Source organism: Pantherophis guttatus, chromosome 4 (genome assembly GCF_059756535.1).
Source record: "Pantherophis guttatus breed Tessera chromosome 4, ASM5975653v1, whole genome shotgun sequence".
In the NCBI taxonomy this organism is placed as follows: domain Eukaryota; kingdom Metazoa; phylum Chordata; class Lepidosauria; order Squamata; family Colubridae; genus Pantherophis; species Pantherophis guttatus.
The window spans coordinates 14,719,724-14,744,008 of record NC_142066.1 but is presented as its reverse complement, the minus strand read 5'-3'; the positions used below and the strand labels follow the sequence as shown (position 1 = coordinate 14,744,008).

The 24,285-nt window shown below is 45.3% G+C and overlaps 1 protein-coding gene across 4 annotated transcripts in view; it reads left to right on the top strand.

Annotated features, from left to right (window-relative positions):
- The first annotated feature begins 5,153 nt into the window (after nt 1–5,153).
- The window catches only part of LOC117679689 (vigilin-like), a 113,016-nt gene continuing 93,884 nt past the window's right edge, over nt 5,154–24,285 (top strand). For all 4 annotated transcript variants that reach the window (XM_087893838.1, XM_087893837.1, XM_087893841.1 and 1 more), the window contains exon 1: nt 5,154–5,402. The gene's annotated coding sequence lies outside the window, so the exon portion shown is untranslated. The remainder of the gene's footprint in view (nt 5,403–24,285) is intronic.

The window sequence follows — 24,285 nt, the reverse complement described above, 5'->3', positions numbered from 1 at the left end:
CTAGATGGCACTGCCTTCCCTTATTTATTTAGCATATGACACATCATACATGGACTATAGAGGTAGTCCTTGACTTACTATTCATTTAGTGACCATTCAAAGTTATAATGTCAAGGAAAGAAGTGACTTAGAGCCGTTTTTCACCCTACGACCATTGCAGCATCCCCATGGTCACATGATCAAAATTTGGATGCTGGGCGACTAGTTCATATTTATGGCGGGAACAGTTTTCCCGGGTCATGGAATCACCTTTTGCGACCTTCCGACAAGCAAAATCAATGGGGAAGTCAGATTCACTTAACAAATCACGTTCCTAACTTAACAACTGCTGTGATTCATTTAACAAGCGTGGCAGGAAAGGTTGTAAAATGAGGAAAAATTCACTTAACCATTGTCTCGCTTAGCAACAGAAATTTTGGGCGGCTCAGTTGTGGTCATAGGTTGAGGACTACCTGTACATTAACATTTATCCAGGATTAGTAAAGCATAATATGTTCAAATACCAATGTCTAGGCCCGTGATGGCGAACCTTTTCTGGACGAAATGTCCAAAATGCGTACATGTGTGAATCCACGTGCGTGTGCCTGAATCCCCAAAATGCAATTCGTGTGCGTTCCTGTGTGCGTCCGTCCTGCATGCGTGCTCCATGTGCCCCACCTCCCACACATGCGCTGCAGTGTTGTGGCCCGTCAGCGGTCTGTACAGCTAGTAGCTGATTCCGACAGCAAGGAGGCTGGTGTGGTGCTGCGCCAGCAGCCTGTGTAGCTGTCACTCGAGTCAGACAATGAGGAGGCTGGAGAAGATGTGGTGCCAGAGGCGGGGATTCAGCCAGGACTTTCAGAACCTCCAGAAGCTCCCATAAGTGAAGAGGAAAAAGAGGAGGAACCTCTTCTCGAGAATAGCTTGACTCCCTCTTCTTTGTGGCAGCCCCTGAGATATTGGAAGACTGTTATCATGTCTCCCCCTTGTCCTTCTCTTTACTAGACTAGCCATGCCCAGTTCCAGCAACTGTTCTTTATATGTTGTGGCCCGTCAGCGGCCTGTGCAGCTAGTAGCTGATTCCGACAGCGAGGAGGCTGGTGTGGTGCTGCGCCAGCAGCCTGTGCTGCTGGCACTCGAGTCAGACAATGAGGAGGCTGGAGAAGATGTGGTACCAGAGGCGGGGATTCAGCCAGGACTTTCAGAACCTCCAGAAGCTCCCATAAGTGAAGAGGAAAAAGAGGAGGAACCTCTTCTCGAGAATAGCTTGACTCCCTCTTCTTTGTGGCAGCCCCTGAGATATTGGAAGACTGTTATCATGTCTCCCCCTTGTCCTTCTCTTTACTAGACTAGCCATGCCCAGTTCCAGCAACTGTTCTTTATATGTTGTGGCCCGTCAGCGGCCTGTGCAGCTAGTAGCTGATTCCGACAGCGAGGAGGCTGGTGTGGTGCTGCGCCAGCAGCCTGTGCTGCTGGCACTCGAGTCAGACAATGAGGAGGCTGGAGAAGATGTGGTACCAGAGGCGGGGATTCAGCCAGGACCTTCAGAACCTCCAGCAGCTCCCATAAGTGAGGAAGAAGAGGAGGAGCCTCTTCTCAATGCACGGGCGCGCAGAGCTGCCAAAAGGCAGGAGTGGCTCCTCAGGAGGAGGTCTCCTCGAGAGTAAGGCTTGGGGCTAATTGGCCACTCTCTTAGCCTATTTAAGGAAGGACAACGGCTGAGGCAATTTGCAGGGAACAACTTCGTTCACTCTTCTTCGCGTCCTGATCTTAGTTCTCGTTATGAGTTCCCTGCAAATTGCTTCTGGGCTTTCTGCCAACCATAGTAAGATTACGATTATTTCTTCTTTGGATTCTTGTAGGCTGTTAAGAAAGTTAATTAACAGCCTTTGTTTGAAAAAGACTGATTTAATTTAGTAAACTAAGGTTTGTACAGACTTTGTGTGTGCTGCGTTCTTTGGGGTCCGTAGCTGGGGCAGAACACAGAGACCCGATGACCAGCTTGGCGGCGGGAGGCGTGTGCACATGCGTGGCGGAACTGAAGTGGGGCGACGGCTTGTGTTCCCAAAGAGAGGGCGCTGCGAGCCACCTGTGGCACGCTTGCCATAGGTTCGCCATCCCGGGTCTAGGCCATTTAACCATTGAAGCGCAGCATTATTTATATGGAATAAATCGGATATTGGACGACTGGCATATTATTATTATTATTATTATTATTATTATTATTATTATTATTATTATTTATTGAATTTATATACCGCCCTTCTCCCCGAAGGGACTCAGGGCGGTGAACAGCCGAAAATTAAAATAACATACAATATAAAAGTTAAGATAACTAAAAATAAATTAAAATTAATTGGCCTCCCACTTTAAAACCCCAAGCTATACAATTAAAAAAACTAACCCATAAAACCTATTCAGGCCAGGCCGGCTTGCTGAAATAAAAACGTCTTCAAGGCCTTACGGAAACCGCGGAGATCCGGGATCAGCCGTATTCCGGGAGGTAGCTTGTTCCAGAGGGCGGGTGCTCCCACAGAGAAGGTTCTCCCCCTGGGGGCCGCCAGCCGACATTGCTTGATCGACGGCACCCTGAGGAGGCCCTCTCTGTGAGAGCGTATTGGCCGGTGGGAGGTTATCGGTAGCAAAAGGCGGATATATCCTCATCTTACAGCTAGTCATGATGTGACCCAGTTTTTGAAGTGGGACCCCGCGGTCACACTGAGGGGAGGATACTTATAGAATAGAATAACAGAGTTGGAAGGGACCTTGGAGGTCCTCTAGTCCAATCCCATGCCCAGGCAGGAAACCCTATACCAGAGGTCTTCAAACTTGGCAGCTTTAAGACTTGTGGACTTCAACTCCCAGAATTCTCCAGCCAGCTTTGCTGGCTGAAGAATTCTGGGAGTTGAAGTCCACAAGTCTAAAAGCTGCCAGGTTTGAGGACCCCAGCCCTATACCATTTCAGACCAATGGCTGTCCAATCTCTTCTTAAAAACTTCCACAGTTGGAGCATCCACAACTTCTGGAAGCAAGTCGTTCCACCGATCAATTTTCTGTCAGGAAATTTCTCCTTAGCTCTAGGCCCCATTTCTACAGAGAGTCCCAGCAGACGCCATGTCAGGTACGAATCCTATTCAGGATTGTCCATTGCTGGCATTGTAGTTCAAAGCCTGGTTTATTTATGGATTCAAACCACCGATTTGATTCTGAGCGATAAGCTTAGTGTCTTAGCCACTGAGCCACCTAGATTCTCTTTCCTTTAAGATTTTTATTTCTCTTTTAGGGGAAATATCCTGCCTTTTTAATATTTCCTAGAATATTTCATTCTTCTAGGAGAGGGGTGGGTGCTAACCAGGGGTGAAATCCAGCAGGTTCTGACAGGTTCTGGAGAACTGGTTGTGGAAATTTTGAGTAGTTCAGAGAACCAGCAAATACCACCTCTGGCTGGCCAGTGGGGTGGGAATGGAGATTTTACAATATCTTTCTCCCAGGAGTGGGGAGGGAATGGGGATATTGCAATATCCTTCCCCTGCCATGCCCACCAAGCCACGCCTACCAAGCCACACCATGCCCACTAAAGCCAAAACCCACAGAACCGGTAGTAAAAAAATTTGGATTTCACCACTGGTGCTAACTTTCGTCATATTTGAAGACAGAAGTTGGCTGAGTGACAAATCATGTTCTTACAAACCGCAGTTAGCAGGCTGTGCATAAACCACTATAAAATCAGCAGGCTTTGCATTAAACCACTATAAATGAATTCCCACTGCACTCTAAGCTTTGCATGATCTACGATCCCATCCATATGCAAAACTTTGCATGCCACCAAATCTCATCACAGGTACATTTCCAGATACAAAGCCTGTAAAATAAAATTGCTTGAAAATGTCCTTTCTCTTCCAAAGAAGATTCTTCAAATCTGTGGCCCCTTTTTCTGCAGAAGGATCTCATGTTAGCTAGTGAAAGTGCATAGCAATCCAAACCTTTGAATAAAATAGTTGAAGGTGTTTACTTCCGGTTCCCCATCGCACACGCTACCAGATATAGGATGAAAAAAAACACGATACTATGCGTATATCTCTTTAAAAAAATGACATTTCCCTTATTTCTCCTATTATTGTCTTATAATATAATATAATATAATATAATATAATATAATATAATATAATATAATATAATATATTGTAATGTAATGTAATGTAATGTAATACTATAATATAATAAATATAATATATTGTAATGTAATGTAATGTAATACTATAATATAATAAATATAATATAATATATTGTAATGTAATGTAATGTAATACTATAATATAATAAATATAATATAATATATTGTAATGTAATGTAATAATAAAATATAATGTAATGTAATATAATGTAATATAATGTAATATTATAATATAATATATATGTAATGTAATATATTATATTATATTATATTATATTATTATATTTATTTTATTTATTTTATTATTTATTATATTATATTATTATATATTATATTATATTATTATATTATACATTATATTATATTATATTATTCTATTCTATTCTTATATTATATTATATTTTTATTAGATTAGATTAGATTAGATTCATTACATTATATTATATTTATTTTATTAGATTAGATTAGATTAGATTATATATTTATTATATTATATATTATACTTATTACATTACATTATATTATACTATTATTATTATATTAACTTCTGAAGCTCACAAGGTTCCATCCTGAGCGATGCGTTACCTCACCTTTCTCTAAGCGACGCTATTGCCCCGCACATGGCGGCATTCCAAAAAAAAAAAAAGATACCGGAAGTTGAAGGTTTCTCTCTCTTCCTCCCCGCTCCCTAAGGACGAGGAGGAGAAAAACGGAGCGCGCGGCTCGTGAATGTTTATCCTCCTCCCCCCACCCCCCCCACACGCCGCTCTTTAAACCGGCATCTGCGCGCTGGCGGCTGAGCTGCCCCCCCCACCCCACATCTCCCCGACTCGGGGAGGGAAAAATGGGCGGAGTTGGCTTCGCGCGGAACGATGATTGGCCCGAACGGCGGGGAAAGAGGGAGGCGTGGTCAGGGGGGAAAAGTGGTGGTGGTGGTGGCGGTGGGCGTGCCACGCGCGAGCGGCAGGGGCGGGGCAAGGAGAGAAAAGAGGCGAGTCCGCGCGCGGGCTTGTCAGTCGGCGCTGGGCAGCGGCAGGGGGCGGAGGCTGCGGCAAGTGCAGTGGCAGCAGCGAAAGCGGGCGACAGCGCCGGCGGTGGAAGAGCTGCCGCCGCCGCCGCTGCTGCCGCCGCCGCCCCCTCGCGGGCTTCCTTTCCCCCCTCCCCCTCGGGCCCGAGCGGCGGCCGCTGCCGCCGCCGCTACCACCGCCACGCTGAGCTCCTCTCGGGGGGCCCCTCCGCCGCAGCGCAGGTGAGGCTCCATACGGGGAAGGGCTCTTTGCAGGCTCGGCCCGGCTGCTTGTTTCGACGCCCCTGCTCGGCCCGAATTACCAGGCCCCGGCCCTTTAAGCAGCCGTTTTTTTAACCCCACCTTGGTGATTCGGCCTCCTCTGTGAATAATGGATGGTAAATTAGCTCCGTTTCTCTGCAGGGAGGATGAGCGATCTACCTTGGGCAGGTAGACGGCTGCATCATCGATGCTGGCGAAGGAGGATGGGAGCTGTAGTCCCTCTGGGTGGGGGGTGGGTGTGTGGGAGCAGCTGTAGCAGGTGCAGCAGCCCGATGGGGCACAGTTTGAAGGGCTGGGTCCAAAAGGAAGGATGCCTCTTTAGGATGAAGACCTAAATGAATGGGTGATATTGGGGATTGGGGGTGGGGTGTCTCTGCTAAGGTCTGGATAAAGAGCAATATTGCTTTATTATTATTATTATTATTATTATTATTATTATTATTATTATTTAATCTTTAGTGAGATTCACAGCCTTTGAGGCTGGTTAATAGCTCAGCAGCTCGAGTCCTAACCAAGAACCTAGGAACTGTTAAGGTATCGTCGGAGGATGTAAGCTGTTCCGAGTAAAGTGGTTTTTTGTAGAGTCAAAATCTATTATTATTATTATTATTATTATTATTATTATTATTATTATTATTATTATTATTAACTTCATTAAACATGAAACTCCATCAACTGAATATTCAAAAATGCATCAGAAATACCATTGACTGGTGCCTAATGGTTGATACGGGTTGCTGCCAGCATCCTAGGTATCCACCAATTTATATTATTATTATCTTTTATTCGTTAAACATGAAAGTCAACTGAATATTTAAAAATGTGTCACAAATATGAGTGATTGGTGCTAGTAGCTGATAGGGGTTGCTGCAAGCTTCCTAGGTAGTAGTATTATTTGTTATTATTATTATTTACTTTATCCATTAAACATGAAACTCCGTCAACTGAACATTCAAAAATGCATCAGAAATACCATTGACTGGTGCCTAATGGTTGATACGGGTTGCTGCCAGCATCCTAGGTATCCACCAATTTATATTATTATTATCTTTTATTCGTTAAACATGAAAGTCAACTGAATATTTAAAAATGTGTCCCAAATATGAGTGATTGGTGCTAGTAGTTGATAGGGGTTGCTGCAAGCTTCCTAGGTAGTAGTATTATTTGTTATTATTATTATTTACTTTATCCATTAAACATGAAACTCCGTCAACTGAACATTCAAAAATGCATCACAAATACCATTGACTGGTGCTAATGGTTGATACGGGTTGCTGCCAGCATCCTAGGTATCCACCAATTTATATTATTATTATCTTTTATTCGTTAAACATGAAAGTCAACTGAATATTTAAAAATGTGTCACAAATATGAGTGATTGGTGCTAGTAGTTGATAGGGGTTGCTGCAAGCTTCCTAAGTAGTAGTATTATTTGTTATTATTATTATTTACTTTATCCATTAAACATGAAACTCCGTCAACTGAACATTCAAAAATGCATCAGAAATACCATTGACTGGTGCTAATGGTTGATACGGGTTGCTGCCAGCATCCTAGGTATCCACCAATTTATATTATTATTATCTTTTATTCGTTAAACATGAAAGTCAACTGAATATTTAAAAATGTGTCACAAATATGAGTGATTGGTGCTAGTAGCTGATAGGGGTTGCTGCAAGCTTCCTAGGTAGTAGTATTTATTTATTATTATTATTTACTTTATCCATTAAACATGAAACTCCGTCAACTGAACATTCAAAAATGCATCAGAAATACCATTGACTGGTGCCTAATGGTTGATATGGGTTGCTGTCAGCATCCTAGGTATCAACCAAGTACCTTCTTAAGATGTACGATGTTCCAAGTAGCGCATTTTTTTTGCAGTTCCGCTGGTGGTGTTGCAGGAAGCTGCAATTTGTTGATGTATCTATCATTATTATTATTTACTTTATTCATAAACATGAAACTCTGTCAACTGAACATTCAAAAATGCATCACAAATACCATTGACTGGTGCTAATGGTTGATACGGGTTGCTGCCAACATCCTAGGTATCAACCAAGTACCTTCTTAAGATGTACGATGTTCCAAATAGCGCAGTTTTTTTGCAGTTCTGCTGGGGGTGTTTCAGGAAGCTGCAATTTGTTGATGTATCTTATAAAATTATTATTATTATTATTATTATTATTATTTTCTCTCTAGGAGATGCTTAAATGAGAATTTGGGTTTCCCTTCTCTGGTCCTCCCGTGGGGCAAAAGAGAAATGGAGGATTTACGGGGTCCATGTGGCTTGGCTGCCCAAAGCAGGGAAGGCTAAGAATGGGGAGACAACATGGGGTGCTAAGTGGATGGGTGCTGGTGATGGCCTGTCCAAGATCGCAGGGTGGGTGTTGTACCCCAGTTAGGACCACGATCCTTCGGTGGTAGGAGGAGGGAAAGATGGGGAAGGAAAAGATGAGGTCCACAGAGAAGGGAAGTTAGATCAGGGTTAGAGGGAGTTGAAGCTTTCAGGAATGAAATCAAAGGATTGGCTTTGGAAGAAAAAAAAATGGATTAAAATTGGGAAGAGAGGCTGCCAGAGATGGAAATTATAGTGGATGTTTTGGTTCAAAACGAATATTGAATAAAAGGAAACCAGAATAAAAAATAAATCTGGGATCCTTTGGGTGGGCTGGAATTGCAGCTCCCAGAATCCCCTAGTCTTGACTGGCTAAGAATTCTGGGCTAGGGGTGATGAGCGTGATGGGGAGAGCAAGGTTTAAATGAGAATGCGTAGGTGGGTTTTGCCAACTTGGGCCTCATATTTCAGAACATCATTGAAGTTGCAACCTTTTTTTTATTTTCTTCTGTAAGCTGGTCTTTCTCAAAGTTAGCCACTTTTTAAGATGTGTGGACTTCAATTCCCAGAATCCTCAATTCCCAGAATTCCCTAACCAGATAGGTTTCAATAAACTTTCCAAACATGTTTTCATTTCATTCCGTTGTTGATGTGGAATAATGAAAGGTTGTTGTTGTTGTAGCCTGAAAAAAAATCACATTTTTTTTCCCTCCAATGTATCTAGCTTTAATCTTATGCCTTGATATATAAACTCCAGAGAGTAAGATTGTTGGAAAGATCTTGTTGGGTACATCTGTAGATAACTATTTATATTCAGGTCAAGATGTCCCTCAGGAAGATCTGAAGGAGGTCAAGCAATGACTTCCCATTTTATTCCTTTCCTTTTCTGAGGCAGGAAATTGGAATTCCACTTTTAAATTGCATTCTATCCAAATGTTTTGCATGCGTAGATGCTTGTTTATTTATCAAATATCTCTAGCTGCTGATCTCACGGATGTGACTGGGTAGCCTAGAGTAAAAACAAAACAACTAGAAACAAAGCCTTAAAACCATTTTAAAAAAAAGATTAAAAACATAAATATAAATAAAACCATTGGAGTTCTTGGGTCCTTTAAGGATTGAAATCCAATGTACGTGGATATAAAATCCAGGCTGTGACTACAATTGCACTTGAATGTCAAGGAACCAATAAAACAGCTGGAAATGACGGTGTCCTCAGGAAATCAAATGTTCTCAAAGATATTTTCAGGTTAAGCGTTACTCATGCAAGAAGAAATCAGTGCAAAAATTATCTCACAGGCCACCCTTGATCACATAGCATCAGCGTTAAGTCTTCCTTCTTTACTTCTTCTTTTTACCACTTCAGGTGTCATCTTTATGTTTAATATCAGTCATATTTATTAGATATTTATGATATAAAATTCAGAGAAGAGCACTTAAGATGATCAAAGGCCTGGAGACTAAAACACACGAAGAACGGATGCAGGATTTGGGTTTGGCTAGTCCAGGAGTCAGCAATCCGTGGCTCTGGAGCCGCATGTGGCTCTTTCATTCCTCTGCTGCAGCTCCCTGTTGCTGGTCAGCTCGACAATTGATAGGGCTTTCAGTTAGGACAGGTAGAGGAAAAAGGATGACGCGCTAGGAGGAGACTCTATGGTAGGGGAACTGACTTCCAGTCGGCTCCAGAATTGAACGGGGGCTTCCGGTTAGGACCTTTGTGGCTCTTTGAGTGTTTAACGTTGCTGACCCCTGGGCTAGTCTAAAGAAAAGAAGAAGAAGGGGTGACATGATAGCAGTATTCCAGTATTTGAGAGGTTGCAGGAAGGGGCTCAATTTACTTTCTAAAGAGCCTTGGTGGCACAGCAGACTAAAGTGCTGTTAAGTAGCACCAGCTGCCTGCAATTACTGCCAGTTCAAATCTCACCAGGCTCAAGGTTGACTCAGCCTTCCATCCTTTCGAGGTAGGTAAAATGAGGACCCGGATTGTGGGGGCAATAAGCTGACCTTGTATAAAAAAGAACACTGCTGGGGGGGGCGGGGCGAAAGCCCTACTAAGCAGGTATATACAAAAGTATGAAGGCTATTGCTTAACGCATTGTAAGCTGCCCTGAGTCTCCGGAGAAGGGCGGCATATAAATTGAACCAATAAATAAATAAATAAATCACCAGAGGGCAGGACAAGAAACAATGGATCAAGGAGAGAAGCAACCTGGAAATAAGGAGAAACTTCCTAACAGAGAGGACAATTAACCAGTGGAACAGCTTGCCTTCAGAAATCTTGGGCACTCCATCACTGGAGATTTTTAAGAAGAAATTTTGTTATTAGTTGCAAAGTCGTGTTCGACCCATCACGACCGCATGGACAACGTTCCTCCAGGCCTTCCTGTCCTCTACCATCCTCTGGAGTTCATTTAAGCTCACGCCGACTGCTTCAGTGACTCCATCCGGCCACCTCGTTCTCTGCCATCCCTTTCTTCTTTTGCCCTCAATCTTTCCCAGCATTAGGCTCTTCTCCAGTGAGTCCTTCCTTCTCATTAGGTGGCCAAAGTATTTGAGTTCCATCTTCAGGATCTGGCCTTCTAAAGAGCAGTCAAGGTTGATCTCCTCTAGGACTGATGGTTTGATCGCCTTGCAGTCCAAGGGACTCTCCAGCACCAGAATTCAAAGGCCTCCATTCTTTGGCCCTCAGCCTTCCTTATGGTCCAAATTTCACAGCCATACATTGCAAGTGGGAAAACCATAACCTTGACTATATGCACTTTTGTTGACAGGGTGATGTCTCTTGCTTTTTAGTATGCTAAGAAGAAACTAGACAGCCGCTTATCTGAAATAGTATAGGTTCTCCTGATTGAGCAGAGGCTGGACTAGAAGACCTCCAAGGTCCCTTCCAGCTCTATTCTATATTCTACTCTAGATCCAGCATTGCATTCTTCAGGTTTGCACATTAGCTGCCCTATAACATGAATTTTTTGCTTCGAAGTTCTTTCGAAACAAAGATTAGGAGCCCATCTCTGTTAGCCAAGTTAAGCTCCTGGGGCAGTGGAGCTGCTTGCTTTTTAATTCTACACTGAGAAAGATAGCGAACAAAAAAAAAACCCACCAAGAGGGAAGAAAGAAAGAGGGAAAAAATGATGTTGAAGCTGTCAAGGAATTTGCATTTAGTTCAGTGGTGGGTTGTCCCCGGTTTGGACCGGTTCGCAAGAACCGGTAATAAAACCGACGGGAGGCTCCGCCTACCAACCCGGACATCAACAGGAAGCTTCTGCGCATGCGCAGAAGCGTGTGTGAGCGAAGCAAGCGTGCACACGCGGCCCCGTTGCAAACTGGTAGTAAAGGTAAGTAGAACCCACCCCTGATTTAGTTACTCACTGGTTGGAATGTGGGAGAAATCTGTAGACATTCAGATTACGCTCCATCAGGTATCGAAATTGGTCTCGGGTTGCCTAGCAGTTTTCTAAGGGACAACTAGTTTAATCCTCAATTCCTGAAAGTAAATAATTGGACTACGCTTTCTTTCCACTGTACATATCGATTTGCTTTATTTATTGCCAATACGGGTAGTCCTTGAGTTACAGCCACAATTGAACCCAAAATTTCTATTGCTAAGCACAGAGGTGGATTTAGCATAATTTTACCACCGGTTCGCCACACACCTGTCCTAACTGAAAACATGAGTGCGGTGTGGCCTTCCGTGCACACGCTTTGCTTGCGCGCGGGGCTTGTACACATGCATGCCACTTAGAAAACATGGCTAAATAGGACGGCATAGCGCTGGGGCCAGTGGGCGGGCAAGCCCACCCACAGGCCGCCACTACAGATTCGTCCGAACCGGCTGAATACCACTGGCTAAGCAAGACAAGTGAATTTTGCCCCATTTTATAACCTTTTCCGCCGCAGTTGTTAACTGAATCACTGCAGTTAAGTTAGTAACATGGTGATTCCGTGAATCTGGCTTCCCCTCTTGACTTTGCTTGTCGGAACGTCGCAAAAGGGGGATCGTGTGACCCCCCCGGGGCACAGCAACCATCATGTGCCAGTAGCCATGTGTCTGAATTTTCATCCCAAAACCCCGGGTATGTTGCAGTGGTTGTAAGTGTGAAAAAACGGTCATAAGTCACTTTTATTTCAGTCCCGTTGGTAACTTTGCACAGTCCCTAAATGAACTGTTGTTAAGTCGAGGACTACCTGTACCAAGAGACTTCGAAAATGCCCCCCAAATGTTCTGTCTATTTCTGCTGGTTAGGAATTTACGCGGCGAGCTTTCTATTCAGCTGCATTCTTCTCCGTCTCCTCCCTGTTCCTTTTGTGCCTGGGGGACAAAGAGGAGAGGCAGAGGTGAGGGAGATGCTCAGACTGGAAACGCGCCAGCTTGGTCTAGTGGGTGACTGGAGGCGGAGGACTTCTCCCTTGAGGTATAGTGATGGAAAAACAAGCGAAAGAACGTCCCTCAGCCAGGAGAAGGGAGAAAGGAGAGAATCACAAAGATGATCTTGTGTTTCGGGGTTGAACGTATAGGGTTGAGAGTCCGTGGTCATTTGAAGTAGCCTTCTCTAGCCTTGGTGTGTGTGTCTCCTGAAGTTTGGAGATAGGAGGTCAAGAAGACAGTAACGGTCTTGCATCTTAAGGAGTCTCCTCCTAGCATGGCATCCTTTTTCCTCTACCTGTCCTAACCGAAAGCCATATCAACTGTGGAGCCGACCAGCGACAGAGAGCCGCAGCAGAGGGACAAAAGAGCCACATGTGGCTCCAGAGCCGCAGGTTGCTGACCCCTGTCTTAGACCTTGGTATCTAAGCCAGGGTATCCAACCTTGATCAAGACTTGTTGGACTTCAGCTGCCAGAATTCTCCAGCCAACCATGCCGGGCAGAGGAATTCTGGAAGTTGAAGTCCACGGGTCTTAAAAGTGGCCAAGGTTGGACATCTCTGAATTAAAGCATTGGCTGTGCCTTAGGGCTTGATCGGCTTCAAGTGATCATCTCTCCAAAAACAACAACACAGTTTCCTGATTACTTTTTTTTTTTTAATTTCCGTATCTTACAAAGATAAGAGTCTTGAAGACAATGAGAAGCTTCCCTTGTAGAGTAAGAATCAGCAATGGGTTTAGTAGGAAATTTCAGGAAAATCCCCGATTGAGTTGGTAGAGCTGGATCAAGGAAGACACAACTGGGAATGTCTATGGTTGATCAGAGTAACTCCATCTTCCCTGATTTGATGGCTGCATCAGGGTTGTGTTTGACCTCGGAGGGGGGCTGGGAGGGTGTGGCCAGCTCTATGCCCCTCGTGTCGGGGGCACCTGTGGTGTCAGGGGTGAGGCGGGGGGGGTCTACTTTTGCTAGTACCGTGTTTCCCTGAAAATAAGACCCTGTCTTACAGTTTTTTGAACCCCGAAATAAGCGCTTGACCTTATTTTCGGGAAGGTCTTATTATTTTAGGGGGTGTGGAGCAAGACGGGAACCTTCTTGCCGTCTCACCTGATTTCCAGCTCTGTTTCCCTAACCTGAGCAAATGGCGAAGACCGGCTGTGCATGTGTTTAAATATTTTTGGGGAGGTCTTATTTTCAGGGAGGTCTTATTTTCAGGGAGGTCTTATTTTTGGGGGAGGTCTTATTTTCGGGGAAACACGGTAGTTAGTTTTGCTAGCAGTCTGCCAGCAAAAACAGAGCTCGGGGAGCCACGTGAGTCCCACCGGCTCCGTTTTCAACTGTGATGGCTTCCTGCAGTGCTCTGCCAGCAAAAACGGAGCCGGAGGGACCATGCACGGCTCTCCAGAGCTCTGTTTTCGCTGGCAGAGGCACCATGTGCCGGTCCTTTGCTGTTTCCAGGGCAGCCCCACAGGCCAGATCTAAGCACCCCATGGGCCGGATCCAGCCCGTGGGCCTTGAGTTTGACACCCCTGACTTGGGTGAAGACAAGGAGAACCCTTTCGACTACAGTTTCTCTGCTAGACATCTCTATCGCTGTTAGCAACTTTAAAAAGTATGGTCTCCCAACTCCTAGAATTCCCTAATTCTAGGAGTTGAAGTTCTTAAAAGTTGCCAAAGTTGAGAAATAACCGCGGCCTTGAAAGAAAGGTGTTTACCACCGCTGTATGGTGTAACGTGATTAGTAACACAGGCCTGGAATATATATTTGAGGGACCATCTACCCCAGTGATGGGATTCTACCGGTTTGGTTCCCACTTCCTGCCGAGAGCGAACCGGTTCTCTGTTGTTGTGAAAGTGGGCCTGCCTGCCCGCCCCCCGGGTTATACTGACCTTTATTTCTGCTTCTGAAACCCAGCTGATCAGGGGCGGCAGATTGAATTGGTCCTCCTCAGCTGTTTTCCTTGCTCCTTATTTGCAACGCGAAAGCTCAATTTTACGGAAACTGTGTGCGTGCGGGAAGCAAACTGGTTGTTCAACCAGTACGATCCCATCCCTGATCTACCCGACCCAGTAGACCGGGGAGGCAGGGATTGTTGCGGGACCCATCCCCTAGGGAAATACACCTAGTGAGACCCAGAAGAAGGGCCTTCTCCGTGGTGGCTCCCTCTCTCTGGAACATCATTCCCGCAGAGATTAGACTGGCCCCGACTCTAACACTCATTAGGAAAGCACTGAAGACCTGGTTCTGTCAAAGGACCTGGGAATCATAGAGCGGGATGGAGCCCATTAAATGGCTTGTGTGAGGTGTTGTCAGGGACGGGAGGTGGGGACTATTATACCATTTTATTAATTATTTGATTATTTTCTTCTATTTTTATGTTTTATACATATATATTTTATATTCGTGTCAGCTGCCTTGAGGTGCCATCTGCGAATTGGCAGCTATATAAATTTTCCAAATAAAGAAATAAATAAATTTGCCCTAAATGTATTTGGAAGCACATCTCTTCCACATGCTATAGCACAGAGTACCCCAGTGTTTCCGGATTTGTGGACTGATGGAGGGGGGGGTTTAGAGGGGATGGTTCTGCGTGAGCAGCTGGCAAGAGTGTGCATACCAGGGGTGAAATGCTCCCGGTTCGGACCGGATCGCCCGATCCGGTAGCGATGGAGGTGGGTGGTTCGGACAACCGGTAGCAAAAATCCCTCCCCCCCCCATGCCCAGCTTAGCCGCGCGATCATAAGAGGCTTTTAAAAAAAATTTTAAAGCATTTTTTCTACAACCTCTTCGGCAGAAAAAATGCTTTTAAAAGTAAAAAAAAAAAGCCTCTGATGATTGCGCGGCTCAGCTGGGATCGACAGAGGCTTTTAAAAGAAAAAAATCAGGCAACTCAGCCTTTTAAAAGCATTCTTTTGCAACTTCGCCGAAAATGGTTTTAAAAGTAAAAAAAAAAACGTCCAAGCCCACCCAGTCACATTTCCCCCCACCACCAAGCCACGCCCACAGAACCGGTAGTAACAGATTTTAGATTTCACCACTGGTGCATACACCTCCATTTGCACGAGCGGCATGCATGCATGCCTGCCGTTCCCTTTGATGGAGCGCCCACTCGCCCACTGCAAATGGAAATGTGCGTGCGCGCTCACCAGCCATGTCCGCAGTCTGGTTCCAAACCCCTCACGGCTGGCTAGTGGGCCATGGCCCACAGGTTGGGGGACCCCTGCTGTAGCACTTGGCTCGTAGTTGGCAACTTGGTTTTGAGAATGTTCATTTTGGGAGAAATTCCATCCTAAATGCAAAGGTCTTGACCAGTGGTGAAATCCCAATTTTTTTTACTGCCGGTTCTTTGGGCATGGTGGGTGTGGCTTGGTAGGCATGGCAGGGGAAGGATACTGCAAAATCTCCATTCCCTCCCCACTCTGGGGCCAGCCAGAGGTGGTATTTGCCGGTTCTCTGAACTACTCAAATTTCCGCTACTGGTTCTCCGAACTGCTCAAAATTTCCGCTACCAGTTCTCCAGAACCTGCTGGATTTCACCCCTGGTCTTGACTGGCTCTACCGTAAGCTTGTGCCCTGAAGATTTTGCCTTGATGGGGATGGAAACCGAAGGGTTGGGGTGATGTTTTCCTCTTGATGTAAGTCTGGAGTCTCCTTCCCTCAACGGAAGGATGTGTGCTAGGGCTATTGTTCTGCCGTGCGCTGTCCCACAGCATGAGGCCAACGCAAGGAGGAAACGGCAGGACTTACATTCACACCAAAGCAGCTGGATGCGCAAACCGATCATAGAATATTGTACAGCTGACTTGACTTGCAACGACAATTCATTGTTCAAAGTTACAATGGCAGTTTCAAAAAAAAAAGTGACTTACGACCCTTGTTCAAACTTAACGGCCGTTGCAGCATCCCCATGGTCACCTGATCAAAATTCAGACACTTGGCAACTGGCACGTATTTATGACGGTTGCAGTTTTTCCGGGGTCATGTCATCCTGTCTGACAAGCAAAGTCCAGTGGGGAAGCCAGATTCACTTAACAGCCGTGTTGCTAATTTAACAACTGCAGTGACTCACTTAATACCGTGTTTCCCCAAAAATGAGACAGGGTCTTATTTTCTTTTGACACCCAAAATAAGCGCTTGGCCTTATTTTTGGGGAGGTGTTATTATTTTTGAGGTGCCGGAGGCGACGAGCGTGATTACCTCATGGCTGCTGCTGAGACAGCCGCTCATCAGCTGTTTGTCTCTGAGGCCTTGCATGCGCTTCCAGACATGCTTCCCAGGACTCTGCACCATGCTGTCGGCCCGGCCACGCCACTGCGACCAGATGTTCCGTCGCCTCCCTGTTCTTCGCTAATGGCTTTTGCGGCGGCCATTAACGTGACAAAAGGAGCGCGGTGGCTAGGGTTGCGGGAGCGGCCGTTAGGTAAGGGCGTGTGGGGTGCGTGGGGCATGTTTCCCCCCTCCCTTCCCCCCCTCCGGCCTCACCACCTCACCTCGTGTTGTTTGAGCGGCAAGAACCAGAGGAAATGGGGATCGGCTGCATATGTGTTTAAATATTTTCGGGGAAGGGCTTATTTTAGCACATGTGCTCAAAAGCCTGATTGGGCTTACTATCCAGGAAGGTCTTATTTTCGGGGAAACAGGGTAACTGCGGCAAGAAAAGTAGTAAAATGAGGTAAAACTCACTTAGAAATTACCGTCGTAAATCGAGGGCTACCTGTAGTTGGGGGAAAAACTGCTTTTTTTTTTTTTTTAATTTGATTTATATGCCGCCCTTCTCCGGAGACTCAGGGCGGCTTACAATGCGTTAAGCAATAGCCTTCATTCTTTTGTATATTTTATACAAAGTCAGCTTATTGCCCCCACAAACTGGGTCCTCATTTCACCTACCTTAGAAAGGATGGAAGGCTGAGTCAACCTTGAGCCTTGGAGAGATTCGAACCAGCAGAAATTGCAGGCAGCTGTGTTAATAACAGGGTGCACTAAACCACTGTACTATCAAGGCTCAACGCTTTGGGTTCTCATAGTCCTAAAATCATTCTGGCTGCAAGTCTAGATAACGTTGGCGTTGTTTTTAGAGGCTTAATGATTATCTGACCCTGCTTCATTTCTGCAAACGGGATTCCCGTTTTGTTCCATTTTACCTTCCTGCTTTTATTGCCACTCTTTTCAAGAAGGCGGGGCGTTCGTGCGTTTTTGCATCTATATGGTAATTTTAAGTTCCAGCAAGTCACCCCGAGAGTTGCTGAAGAACGGGGTATAAAAATTGCTTTCATAAATAGATCCTGAGGTGGTAAGAGTGCACTTTAGCAACTCTTTAAGCTGGAGAAAAGTGGGCTGTGGTTGGAATCCGATGGTATGTGAATAGCTCCCTCTCTAAGTAGGAAAAATAACAGCTGGACCAGAATCTTTTCCTACCTTCTAAGCTACTATTTGCAAGTTGGGGAGCAATCAAAAATCCTCAATCCTCCAACAATTACAGTCTCAACAATTACACCCTGCGGTGGCCAGTGTTCTCCAGGTGAAGTCCGCAGTTTTCCTCGTCCTCAGCTTACGCTTGGTCACTGAGACTAAGCCGTGGCAGAGTGGGGATCATTTGAGAACAGTTGATCCAGTTTGATATCTAAACTTGACATTCTGAGACCCAGAGGAAGTCTGAATGGACTTTCTGTTGATCTGCTTTCCAAGACAGGTTGCCTGTTTCTGCTTAACTGATCTTGACTGAGCCGTCATCGCTAGTGGTTTTCAACAGGGGTGGGTTCTAAATTTTTTTACTACCGGTTCTGTGGGCGTGGCTTATTTTGTGGGTGTGGGTTGGAGGTCCTGTGACTAGGTGGGCATGGCTAGCTGGTCAGAGTCATTTATGGAAGGTCCTCGCACTTACGACCAAGTCCTTGCACTTACGACCCGACTCATATGTTTGCTTTTAACACTGATCAGCTGTAGGACGGCCCTTTGAAGCCCCGCGGCAAGAGTTTAAACAGTTTTTTTCCCTCTAGTCATCAGCTGGGACTCAGGAGGCGGCAATAGATTGGGGGTGGGACCAAATAAAAGGTAAGAATAACGTGGGTGGGAGGGTGGGGGGGAGAACCGGTTCGGTGACGTCATATCGTCACCGCTACTGGCTCGGCTGAACCGGACCGAACCGGGAGGAACCCACCACTGGTTTTCAAAAATACACTGAACAATCATTTGACTGGGATGGTATAAGGCAGAGATATCAAATCAAGGCCCGTGGGGTGTATCTGGCCCATGGGGTGCTTCGATCTGGCCAGTGGGGCCGCCCTGGAAACAGCGAAGGACCACACGCACACACCAAGCTCCGTTTTCGCTGGCAGAGGGCTATCGAAACAAATTAAAAACTAAACAAAAGGAGAAATGTTTCCCCTTTTGCATTTGAGCATGCAAATGCAAGAAGGGACAGGAAAGGAGAAAGGGAAAGAGGAAAGACAAAAAGAAGGAAAGAGCGAGGAAGGAAAAATAAGGAACGAGGGGAAGGAAGAAGAAAGGAGAAGGAAGAAGGAAGGAAAAAGAAAAGGAAGGTAGGAAGGAAGGAAGGAGATGAGGAGGAGGAGGAGGGAGGGTCTGAGGGAAGTCCTGTCTCAGAACTTGGCCACCACAGATGCACCCCTGACACAAGTCACGCAGATTTGGGTTTCACATAATTTTACCACCGGTTCACCACGCACCTTATCATTCTCCCAAAGAGCAGCTTACAGGAAATCTGGTTGTGCCCTATAGAATGTACAGCCCATTCTATTTTTAATGTTCATCATCCATTGTCTTTAAGCCACTTTAGAAATAGTTAATAATTAATTTCACATTAACCAGATTAAATACTTCGTTTAACGTTCTTGGCGATTTCATTAAGCATTACAATTAAAAAGATAACGGATACAGACTAAAAAAAAAAAAATGCACAGAAACAACAACTAGACGGTGGAAGAGGGTAGAGGTGGGAGAAATATCTAGATTGAACAGCCAAGAAGTAGGTGCAGACAAGATAAAGATCCAAGAGAGGAATATGGAAGGCAAGTAAAAAAAAAAAAGCATAGCAATTAAAGTATTGAAGCGGGCAAGAGACGATGGATAGATGATTTCTTTTTGCTGCTGTTGTTCTGATTTGCTTTTCTTTTTCTCTCCTTTTTTTAGGTAGGTGACATGACTAGAAGTTAGGTAGGATAGAAAGAAAACATTTTTTTAATAAAGGGTGATATGATTAAAAGTTAGAATAAGAGACAGAAATAAGAGAGGGGGAATATTAGTGTATATACTTTTATATAATAAAAGCAATATCAAAAAAATATGGAATAATTGAATAATGATAGACTGTAACTTAATATAAATGTGTATTATTATTAGAAATATATAAGTTGATTGAATATAATAACTATGATTAATTTTACTAGTTTTATTCATATTAGAATGCATGAGATCCAAGTGTCACACTGTTCACGGCTTGATACATTTGTCAAAAAAGAAAAAAAAGGAAAAAACTTGGGAAATAAAGAAAAACAACTAGAAAGTGCAGAAAGGGTTTGGATAAACCTCCACCCCCACGCCCCAAATGTGACTTCCAACTCCCAGAATTACTGTGCCAATTGCTGAGAATTCTAGGGAATCGAAGCCACATACTCAGAGAGATCCAACCTGTGTGAGATTTTCAACAATTGCATGAATATGAATATCTTGTTTGGAAGCCAGATTGCCCAAGGGCATGAATGAACAGTTTGCGACACTGCAAATTTCTGCTAGAGAAGTTGCATCCAGTTTTGGTCGCCATGATGTAAAAAAAGAGATGTTGAGACTCTAGAAAGAGTGCAGAGAAAAGCAACAAAGATGATTAGGGGGATGGAGGCTAAAACATATAATGTTCTGCCCCAGCTACGGACCCCAAAGAACGCAGCACACACAAAGTCTGTACAAACCTTAGTTTACTAAATTAAATCAGTCTTTTTCAAATAAAGGCTGTTAATTAACTTTCTTAACAGCCTACAAGAATCCAAAGAAGAAATAATCGTAATCTTACTATGGTTGGCAGAAAGCCCAGAAGCAATTTGCAGGGAACTCATAACGAGAACTAAGATCAGGACGCGAAGAAGAGTGAACGAAGTTGTTCCCTGCAAATTGCCTCAGCCGTTGTCCTTCCTTAAATAGGCTAAGAGAGTGGCCAATTAGCCCCAAGCCTTACTCTCGAGGAGACCTCCTCCTGAGGAGCCACTCCTGCCTTTTGGCAGCTCTGCGCGCCCGTGCATTGAGAAGAGGCTCCTCCTCTTCTTCCTCACTTATGGGAGCTGCTGGAGGTTCTGAAGGTCCTGGCTGAATCCCCGCCTCTGGTACTACATCTTCTCCAGCCTCCTCATTGTCTGACTCGAGTGCCAGCTGCACAGGCTGCTTGCGCAGCACCACACCAGCCTCCTCGCTGTCGGAATCAGCTACTAGCTGCACAGGCCGCTGACGGGCCACAACATATAAAGAACGGTTGCTGGAATTGGGCATGGCTAGTCTAGTGAAGAGAAGGACAAGGGGGAGACATGATAGCAGTCTTCCAATATCTCAGGGGCTGCCACAAAGAAGAGGGAGTCAAGCTATTCTCCAAAGCATCTGAGGGCAGGACAAGAAGCAATGGATAGAAACTAATCAAGGAGAGAAGCAACCTGGAATTAAGGAGAAACTTCCTAACCGTGAGAACAATTAACCAGTGGAACAGCTTGCCTTCAGAAGTTGTGGGTCACTGGAGGTATATAAGAAGAGACTGGACAGCCAGTTGTCTGAAATGATATAACATCTCCTGCTTGAGCAGGGGTTGGACTAGAAGACCTCCGAGGTCCCTTCCAGCTCTATTTTGATTCTGATTTATGGTTCAACATAGGGGTGGATTTGGTCCGCTGCGCACAACTGGAGTGTTAACTGTAGGCCGAGTGCGAGGGTGTGTGATGGTATATCCGTTGGCAAGTGTTTTGAGGTGTCATAAATATTTATTCCCTGCCTTCTCCCTCCGTTGCTCCTGAATGCTCTGTGAATTTCAACTCAAGTGGGAAAGGCTAGCCACCGATGACTTATGAAAATAGAAGCTGCTTTTAGTAGCTGAGTCTCTGAGACCCACAGAGGCCAATTAAATGCTCCTGATGTGGCAAAGCTCTCGAGAAGCCAGAGGGAACAAATCGTAAGTAGTGAAATCCTGGAAAAACAATATCCGAGCTTCAGGCCTTCCTTTATTCCAGCCATTAAAAAAAAAAAATGGTCCAAATCCGGTTTCTTTTTGCAAGCTCACAAGGATTGCTACAATCCCCTTGCTACAGCCCCTTGCTACGATCCCCGCCCCCCCAAGCAGATTTGTGTGGGCTCCTTCGAATCGGTGTCGACTCCTGACAACTGCCTGGACAAGTCCCTTGCTGTTCTCTTGGCAAGGATTTGGAAGTGGTCTCCCGTTGCCTTCTTCATAAAGTTGTGTTTGCACCAACACATCGTGGTGTGCAAACGGCATGGCTAAGTTAGAACCAAATCCGTCGCGTGTTGTATGAATCGGACCGTTTTGCCGTTTGTTTTGACTTGGCAAATGGTGTGTAAACCCAGCCATTACGGGTTTTTGCTGCCTCGTTTGTGGCTCAGTGCTTTGTGAGAACACAGCCATTGTGGCTTGCTAATCATAGTTTTTGATGTTCTGTAAAAACACAGCCTTGGTTGAGTGTTACCTGCGGCGCGCTGGCCAGGGTTTTGTAGTGTAGCAGTACATTCTATAAATTATACAGTGTGAAAAGTTTTTCTTTTTCTTTTTTCTTGTTCTGAGTACGCTGGCAATTTTTATTTAGTGTCTTTGATTTCTTACATACTGTTTACCAAGGATGGGCTGCTGGGGGTTTACAGGGGTTCGGGAGAATCTCTATAGCTAAAATTCTGTGCAGTTCGGAGAACCCCCAAATCCCACTCCTGGCTGGCCTGCCCACCCCTCCCCTCCCAGGAGTCCCCATGCGACCCCTTTTGGATGCAGGTAAGTGCAGGGTGCACACAGAGGCTCGGGGAGGGCGAAAAACAGGCCTATTGGAAGTTCGGGAAGGTCAGAAACGTGCCCGTTTCTGGCCTCCAGAGGGCCTCCGAAGCCTGGGGAGTCCGTTTTTGCCCTCCCAGAGGCTCGAGGAAAGCCTCTAGAGCCCAGAGAAGGCAAAAAAAACCCCTCCCACCGCCATAGTGCGGGAGGCCGACTAGGTCACGCCCATCATGGCCACGCCCACCCAGCAAGCGGGCAGAGAACCCCTTGCTAAAATTTTTGAAGCCCACCCCTGCTGTTTACCCATAAAGAACACCAAATTATTTTTTCCCCAAATAATGTTCTGTTAAAACGAGCTGGGAAAAACGATCTGCACACCTTCCGTCGCGCTCTCAAGACTTTTTTATTCCATCAAGCCGGCCTGGCCTAAATCTTTCCCCTTTAAAATGTAAATTTTAATTTGTTTTTAAAATTATTGGGTGTTTTAAATTTGTCTCGGCCAAATTGTTTAATTTGGTTTTATTCTGTTTTTAAATTTTGTATTTATGTATTTTATTCTGTGACTGTTCACTGCCCTGAGTCCTTCGGGAGTAGGGCGGTATATAAATCCAATAAATGAAATGAAAATGAAATGAAATGAATATGATGAAAGTGGCAGATTAAGGGGTTTGCCGCCCCGGCCCCCGCCCAACCTTTTTTTAAAAAAAGAGGCGTTATAAATTCGGAGTTTCCTTCCCTTTTGGATATTCAAAGAAAAGTATTTCCTTTATTTATTTATTTATCTATCTATCTATCTATCTATCTATCTATCTATCTATCTATCTATCATATTTATATGCCGCCCTTCTCCCGTAGGACTCGGGGCGGCTCCCAGAATAAAAACAACATAACAATAAAAATGCTAAAACAAGCCAATTTAAAATCCCCAAACAATTAAAACCTCGCAACAGATCAGGGAATTTGCTGAAAAAGCCATGTCTTCAGGTTGGCGCGGAAAGTGCGGAGGTCGGGGGCCGTCCGGAGCCCGGTGGGTAACCCATTCCAGAGGGTCGGTGCGGCCACAGAGAACACCCTCATTCTGGGGGCCGCCGGCTGACATTGTCTGGCCACCGGCACCCGGAGGAGGGCAGCCCTATGTGAGCGCACTGGGCGGTGGGAGGCTGGTAGGAGGTCATTCTGCAAGTACCCCGGGCCCATGCCATAATGGGCATACGTATTACATTTTGGTATCTTTCTTCCTATACCGGGCTTCAAAAAAACATTGACCTAACCTGTGTTCCTCCAGCGCTGGGTCCCTATTTGTAAAAGCCAACATCCTTTAAAATAGCGGTCCCCAACCTTTCGGACACAAGGGACCGGTTTCAAAAAAATAAAACCTTCTTTCACAGACCGGAGTGGGGCGAATTGTTTCATGTGTAATCACACACAGATGACGCTTTAATTGCTTGCCCACTGCTTGTGCGGCCCAATTCCTAGCAAGCCAAGGACCGGGCCTGATCCAAGGACCGGGGATTGGGGAGCCCTGTTTTAAAAGACCAAAAAATAAAAAATCCCGGAATAATTATTCTGATGGAATTTCCCTGTTCAAGAAAACGGAATATTTTTCAACCTGTGGCTGCTCCCTCGAGTTTAAATGGCTCCTAAAAGTGAAAGGACTCAACCCCTGAGGCCGAGCGCAGATTACTTGGCCAGGACTTTTTGGCCGGATCAAGAAGATCTGTCACGGTGATGTGCTGGCGTTTCCCTTGTCCATTTCTGGCTAGCAGGAGTAGGAGAAAAATGTGGCATGTGTGCCGTCACCTAGCAACCTAGGGAAGGCTGCTACCGTGGTCAGCCAGAGGCTGCAGCTTTGCCGTGCAAACACCGTCACGGTACCCACACATCCTGCGGTTGCCTTCATCGGAGGCGTGGGAGATGCTCCCATACGGACCAGACCTGTCTATCCGGCTTGTTCCATTGACCAAGCAGGGTTTGCCCTACAGTGAAGCGGCAAACACGAAGAGGAGGAGTTGGTTCATACGAGACGATCACAGACCAAGGAAAACGTAGCCCATCGTCGTGCATAGACCACCTCTTCGCTTTTCCGGCTTGACTTGGCATGGTGAATGGTGGTCAGTTTATGGGCCGATCTGAACCAGAGCTTTATTTAGGTGCCC